Below are 7,207 nucleotides of genomic sequence, written 5' to 3' on the forward strand. Positions count from 1 at the left end.
TACCACGTGACTTCTAAGGATGGAATTCAGGTCATGAAGCTTGGTGGTAGGTGTCTTTGCCCACTGAGACATCTTGTAGGCCCAAAAGGACATTGGTTTGTATAACTAGGATCCAGTCCAGGACCTGTGGGCCTGTGTACCCAAGGCTTTCCGTGGAAATCTCTGGCCATGCCAGGTGGGAGAGTTCAAGAGAGGAGGAAAGGATGGGAGCAGGGAGTAGGGATTGGCACCGTCACCTCGGGAGCAGCTGCTGCTGCTTTGAGATGCCACACTGGCAGCACTGAGCCAAGAGGGCTGAGCAGAAGCACTGAAGGCTGATTAGCCAGCAAGCAGGTGAAAGGGGGGCTTCCGGCGGTGGCGTTTTAGGAGAGCAGTTCCCTTCCCTGGCGGTGGTGTTACAGCTCTTACGACACTCTCAGATGTCAGAGTGATCTCACGCATCTGGATTGGATCTTTGCATACAGTTTTGGGGTGGGTTGGGCACTAACAGTAGGTGCTTCCTATTGGCTGGGTCTGAGAGGTTAGGGATGCCTCATCTACATGTGGGAGAGCTTGGGGGTGTTGCCCCTACTTGACTGATAGCCACAAACCACTATGTGGGGAAGGGGTGTGGAAGAGGGGGGCACAATGTTAATGTGGACTTGGTCCTGGGAGCAGGCAAAGCTCCTATTGTCCCTTCCGGGTCTCCGGGGCTTCTAGCCTTAGCTTAGTCTTTTTTTTTTTTTTTTTTTTTTTTGGTTCTTTTTTTTTTTTCGGAGCTGGGGACCGAACCCAGGGCCTTGTGCTTCCTAGGCAAGCGCTCTACCACTGAGCTAAATCCCCAACCCGCCTTAGCTTAGTCTTACCAGGCTCCCTCTCATGGCCCACCGCCCCACAAGGACCTGCCTGCGAGAGGTAGGGCCAGGCAGGAGCTCAAGGGCTCCTTCAGCCTCAAGGCAAGTCCACGCCTGAGCCACCAGAGACTCTTTCTCAGCAGAGAAGAAAGAAAGAAAAAATTCCAAAGACAGAGTTCCCATGGTCACACCTACTTTTCCCCACCTTAATTCCTTGCAACTATCCTGTCCATTTGCTGTAATTAGTGAGCCTGCATTGATACATCTTCATTAGCCACTCTTTGTGTCATTCACAGGACATTCATTTGTTTTTTTCCTAATACGCTTTTTCTGGCCCAAGATCCCACATGACATACATGGCTTAATCGTCGGGCCTTATTTGGGTGTTTTTGTTTCAGACACAGGGTCTCACTATAGCTCTGGACGGCCTGGAACTCATGTTAGGATCTTTTAGTGCCAGTGTGACGTAGCCCTCTTGAGTCACCTTCACGACCCGGCTGAAATTGTTTGTCCGATGTGTCCAGTATGAAGCTGCCCCGCTCCCCTCCCATGGTATACTCTTGGGACAGAGGTTGTCACATAGATTATCTTAAATCTCTTTTTTTTTTTTTTTGGTTTTTTTTTTTTTTCTTTTCTTTTTTTCCGGAGCTGGGGATTGAACCTAGGGCCTTGAGCTTGCTAGGCAAGTGCTCTACCGCTGAGCTAAATCCCCAACCCTCTTAAATCTCTTAAAACTGTTTTACATGTATTTAGTATGTGTCTGTGTTTATGTGTGTGTCGTGATAGGAACATGGAGGTCCAGGGACAACATGTAGGGGTCAATTCTCTCCTTCCATCGTGGGGGAATCAAGGAATGACGCCCAGGTTGTCGGACTTAGCAGCAAGTGTCCTTCCCCAGTGAGCCTTCTCTCCCTCCCCTCAAGTCTCTTTTAATCCTTATGTTTGAGACATTCTGTGCCGGGGGAGATGCAAGCGAATATCTGCCTTCCCTGTAGGGCGCCAGCAGTGACCAAAGTTGGATCCCACCAGAGTATATCTTGTGTAGCCACTGGTTTTATTGGGCCGGCTTACAGAACACGGATGCCCTACAGCAGCTGAACCACTCAAAGGCTTGCCCTAGCACAAGGATGATTTCTCTCTACCTGCGCAGGTGGAGCTCTACCCTTAGTAACTTTCCACCTCCATGGCCACAAGCAGCGCACAGCCACATAGGATAACTGAGGAGGGATTCCCAGGAATCCAGAGAGGTCTAATGGCTCTCCCAATCTCCTCCTGTGGGAGCATCAACAGTCAGCAAGCACGGTGGGCATAAATAGTCACAGCTCTGGGCTACGTGTGGTGGCATATGTCTTCAACCCAGCGGTCAGAAGGCAAAGAGAAATGACCTCATGCTGTGCTGTTTGGAGGGTAACAATTCCAGCGCCTTCATAGATGATCCATCCATCGATCCATAATGCTGATCACCGCATGGTCTACACCACATCTATAGATGTCCCTCCTTCCTGTAGTCTCCTTCCTCTCAAAGGTGTCATTAGCTCAGGGCTTCTCCAACTTTTTCCACTCAGGAGCCCTTTTTGCATAAGAATAAAAGTTGGGGGTGGCACAAAACAGGGTTTCTCTGTGTAGCCCTGGCTTTTCTGGAATTCGCAGAGCAGACCAAGCTGGCCTCAAATTTACAAAGATACACTTGGGATTAAAGGCCTGTGCCACCACTACTGAGCTGCCTGAGGAAATTTTACAGATACACACACACACACACACACACACACACACACACACACACACATAGAGCCATATAAAATAAGCACACAAATCAAACCAAACATAACAAACCATAAATACGGTTCTGGCACTTGGGAGGTGGAGGCAAGAGAACCAAGAGCCTTGGATGATCTTCAGCTAAATACCAGCTTTGAGACCAGCCTGAGTTACATGAGACCCTGTTCAAGGGGCAGGGAAGTGTTATAGGTCCATTTATTTACTCAGGACAGTGTTTGCATCCTACTAAGAAGGCTTGTATAGTTTTCACACACTCAAACCTAGCCGAGCGTACTGTGGGACATAGAACATCCTCGGTGTTTTCAGAGTTCTCATGGCTTCAGTGTCACAAGGTCAGTGCCTGAGTCACAGAGATACAAAGTAACAATGGAAGGTGTCTGTTTAGGCTGGGTTTAAAGCTGTGCACACCACACCCAACTGCCTGGGTTTCAGGACCTCCGGGTTATAACCGCATGTGTGGTAGTGAGCCACAGTATAAGTGATTTAGTTTGTCCTTCTGTCTCCTCCTGTAACCTAGAGACTCGGTTGAATAGTGTAACAGCTTTTGAACCCTGAATACACCACAGTGTGGTTTAGAGTTTTTAAGAGACACCCAGCTCTTGCTAGTATTTGTGGAATACAGGATTGGAATACAGAGCCTCCCATCTTTTCTCACAGTGCAGGAGCTTTAAGACCCATGGGAATCCCAGCTGTGACTCGGGGTTCAAATCTTTAATCCCAGCACTTGGAGATCAAGACAGATGAATTTCTATGAGTTTGAGGCCAGCCGGGACTACATGGATAAACCCTGTCTTGAAAAACCAAATAAGAAAAAGAATTCCAGCCATCCTCACCCTCCACAAGCAGCTGCTCTATTAAGTACAGTGCTGAGGGAATTCACTACAGGAGTCAGGACCCAGAAGAGGCTGGTGCCGCTGGAGACTGAGGGATGGAGCCTCAGATGCAAGGGGAATGGTGGGCTCTGGGTGGATTTGGGGTCTTCAGAACATCCCTGTGGGGCCCTCTATACCTCCTGCTCTTCTAGAAGATTGTTGTACTAGATAATATAAAGAGTCTACAACTCTGTCCAGACTAGGAGGAAGCAGGATCAGGAGTTCAAGGTCGGGCTCGAGAGATGGCTCAGCAGTTAAGAGCACTGACTGCTCTTCCGGAGGTCCTGAGTTCAAATCCCAGCAACCACATGGTGGCTCACAACCATCTGTAACGGGATTTGTCCTCTTCTGGTGCGTCTGAGAACAGCCACAGTGTAGTCATATATAAATAAATAAAATTTAAAAAAAAAAAAGGAGTTCAAGGTCAGCCTCCGTTACACAGTGAGTTTGAGGCAAGCCTCAGTTTGCAGGACCCTGACGTAAAGCCCTCTACAAGAGCACACCATTGGTCCCAGCACTCAGGATGCAGAGCCAGAGGGATCTCTGTACGTTCCAGGCTAGCTAGGATCTACATAGTGAGTACTTCTTAAAAAAATAAAAGTAAGGGGCTGGAGAGATGGCTCAGTGGTTAAGAGCACTGACTGCCCTTCCAGAGGTCCTGAGTTCAATTCCCAGCACCCACATGGTGGCTCACAATCATCTGTAATGGGATCTGATGCCCTCTTCTGGTGTATCTGAAGACGGCTACAGTGCACTATAAAATAGCCAGGTGGTTGTGGCGCATACCTTTAATCATAGCACTTGGGAAACAGAAGCAGTCGGATTTTTGTGAGTTCAAGGCCAGCGTGGTCTACAGAGTGAGTTCCAGGACAGCCCAGGCTAAATCCTATCTTAAAAAACCAAGTGTGCCCCACTGTTGTTGCCCTCTGAATGAGTGGCCGTCCTTCTGCCTAGGTCATAGAGCTCCTCCAGAGTAGACAGCCTGCCAACTCTGGAGAAATTTGCCCAGGCACAGAGATGCTCCTCCTGCTCCAGACAGCATCTGCCCTGCTGGCTCCTCTGCCAGCCCGGAGGCTCCACGGGAGGGCTCTGCTCTCTGGGCAGTTTCCCTGAGTGATGCCTGCCCCGCCCCTCGGGATCTGTCTGTATCAGCACTGTTCTTGCCCCTGTCCTTTCTGTCTTCACACAGTCTAAGGCTCCAGTCTCAAGTGCGGCTCCAGCTCTCGTCCTTGAATGTCTGGGGCGCTGTGTTGATCTGATTGCTCTTGTATTTATCGTATACAACGGAAAAGGAGAGTCCCAGTGGGACCCAGACACAGATTCGGTGATTGTTGTCATTCCCACCCTTGGACCGCCTCTGGCACTAAGAGGGGGCCCTGCCGAGTCCCTGCTTGGCTGCTGAAAGCACCGTCCATCCATCCGTCCCCCGGAGCTTCTGGTCTGTGCCCGGGGAGCACTTAGGGTGGAGCTCTAAACCCGGCTATGCCCAGCTCTGCAGTTCAAGATGCCTCCATGCTTTGGCCTAGGGCGGAAGATGGCAGAGGCCTTATGAAGGGCTGGTTCTGCAACAACCAGGCAAGAGATGAGCTGGGTCAGACTGTCTTTGGCCATGTCTCCCAGAACCCAAACCAATGTCGGTCTGTTAGCAAGTAGCACGTGGGCTGGATATTCATGGCCTGGGTTGGGGATCAGACATGCCTAGGTTCGGTTACCGTCTGGGTGTAATTTCCCTTCAGTCACCTGTCAGAGGGAGACTGTGAGTAGCTACTTACAGAGGGAATGAAGTAACTGGCCTTGTAGGGTCATTGCGTGCAACTACAGGATCCTCTAGGCCTCCACCCAGGGACTTGAATCCAGATCGCTTTACAGGTAACCTCTTCCAGGTAGGATGGGACAATATCCCATCGGGGAACCCACCCTTCTGTTCAGGGATCCTTGCCCTCTAGAAAAGTACCCCGTGTAATGGGGTACAGTAGAATGTGGATCCGTAGCCCGACTGTAAAAGGCCTGGTGTGAGCATGCTGGTTGACTGTCTGACTATTCCAGGCCATGGCTATTAGCGCCTGTGACACTGCCATGCGGTGAGGGTGCTGGTCAGTGTGTGGGTGTTGTCACCTCTCCCCCTGGAGATAGATGTGCTTGTTAGCAGCTAGGAGATCTAGTGGAATCCAGTGGACTCTGGCTGGTAGCCTGAGGAACCTCCACCCAGAAAAATCTGTGTCCTTAGAAAGAATTTCAAGATGGGTCAGAGTTAAAAGTTAGCAAGTTAGGGGTTGGGGATTTAGCTCAGTGGTAGAGCGCTTACCTAGGAAGCGCAGGGCCCTGGGTTCGGTCCCCAGCTCCGAAAAAAAAAAATAACCAAAAAAAAAAAAAAAGTTAGCAAGTTAGTAGAAACGAGATCTTTCTTCCATGGTGTAGGTCTGAGTGTGGTCATTCAGAGAGAGGATGCTTAGGAGCTCACCCAAGACGTGGGTGCAGGGGAGGTGATTATGTGGCTGCTCAAAGGATCTCACAACCGTGTTCAAAGATCTAGCGAAGTTTAAGGGCTATGTTTTAAAACTAAGTAAAGGGTTGGGGATTTAGCTCAGTGGTAGAGTGCCCTGGGCTCTGTCCCCAGCTCCGAAAAAAAGAAAAGAAAAAACAAAACAAAAACAAAAAAACAAAAAAAGTGAAGGGCTAGTGAGGTTGCTCAGTGGGGAGAGGCATTTGCTACCTAGCCTGACAACACTCTAGTCCCCAGGACCCCACTGTAGAAGGAGAGAAGTAACTCCCCCAAGTCATCCTGATACATGCATACCTCTGCCTCTCTGAGGCTGGGGGCCTCAGGTCTGCTGGAGCCTCTGTGTGGCTGTAGTTATTCCCTAGCTATGGTAATAGCCTGAGAGTCACAGTCGTCCCTGGCCAGCATAGGCTGGTCTGGCTGTCGTTTGGGGGTGGGGGGTGGCATTCTCCCCTGCAAAGCAAATGGGACGGAGCCCTCCTTGCACACCAGCATGCCTCTCCTCAGCAAACTTGACTCCCATATTGAAATAACCAGAGCCAGGTGCTACCCTAGGCTCCAGGCTCAAGTTCTATGCCCAGGACACCCAGCAGACACCCAGACCAAGTTCAGCTCCAAGGCCTCATTCTCCCTTGTTTGTCCCTGTCACAGTTAGGAGTTGCCTGCTGCCCCTGGTGATGCCCAGAGCTCAGGGTCACATTTAATCACAGAGGAACTAGCAGCCACTTAGTTGTAGGAAAGCTGCCCATGATTGCAACTTTGTCTGAGCCGTGGATGGATTAAGAGGAACCAGCTCTAAAGCCAGGATCTCAGTAACACTCGAGAGTGCGTGAAGCTGCAGTTAAAAACATCCTGTGCAGCTGTCCTGGGACAGCATGGAGATGCAGAGAAATGACAGGAGGATTTTGCTTCTCTGAAAACTTATTCTTAGGATGCCACAGGGTACTTGTCAGTTTCGTTGCTAAGGCTGAATTCATTCCTCTGAAAAGTCGGATTAAATTGACTTCCTACATCTTGCAATACATATGACTGCCACCAGGTGGTGGCAGTGCTCAATGGCTAAGTCCTCCACTGCCTCTTTGGAAGGCAACAGTGTATGTCCATGGTAATTAATGTCTTAGACACTTGAAAGAGTTGTTCTTCTTTTCTTATTTATTTCTTATTATTTTTATGTGCATTTGTGTTTTGCCTGCATGTGTGTCTGTGTGAGGGTGTTGGATTTC

At 49.7% G+C, this 7,207-nt stretch overlaps 2 protein-coding genes across 4 annotated transcripts in view; both read left to right on the plus strand.

The window, feature by feature from the left end:
• The window catches only part of Slc16a5 (solute carrier family 16 member 5), a 27,000-nt gene that overhangs the window by 18,633 nt on the left and 1,160 nt on the right, over nucleotides 1–7,207 (plus strand). Inside the window, exon 4 of one of the 2 annotated variants that reach the window (XR_015631079.1) lies at nucleotides 5,775–5,828. The exons of the other annotated variant lie outside the window; for it this stretch is intronic. The gene's annotated coding sequence lies outside the window, so the exon portion shown is untranslated. Of the gene's footprint in view, nucleotides 1–5,774; nucleotides 5,829–7,207 lie in introns of those variants that run through there. 2 annotated transcript variants of the gene reach the window in all.
• The window catches only part of Armc7 (armadillo repeat containing 7), a 16,817-nt gene that overhangs the window by 2,927 nt on the left and 6,683 nt on the right, over nucleotides 1–7,207 (plus strand).

This window comes from Rattus norvegicus, chromosome 10, assembly GCF_021556685.1.
Source record: "Rattus norvegicus strain SHRSP/BbbUtx chromosome 10, alternate assembly SHRSP_T2T, whole genome shotgun sequence".
Lineage (NCBI taxonomy): Eukaryota > Metazoa > Chordata > Mammalia > Rodentia > Muridae > Rattus > Rattus norvegicus.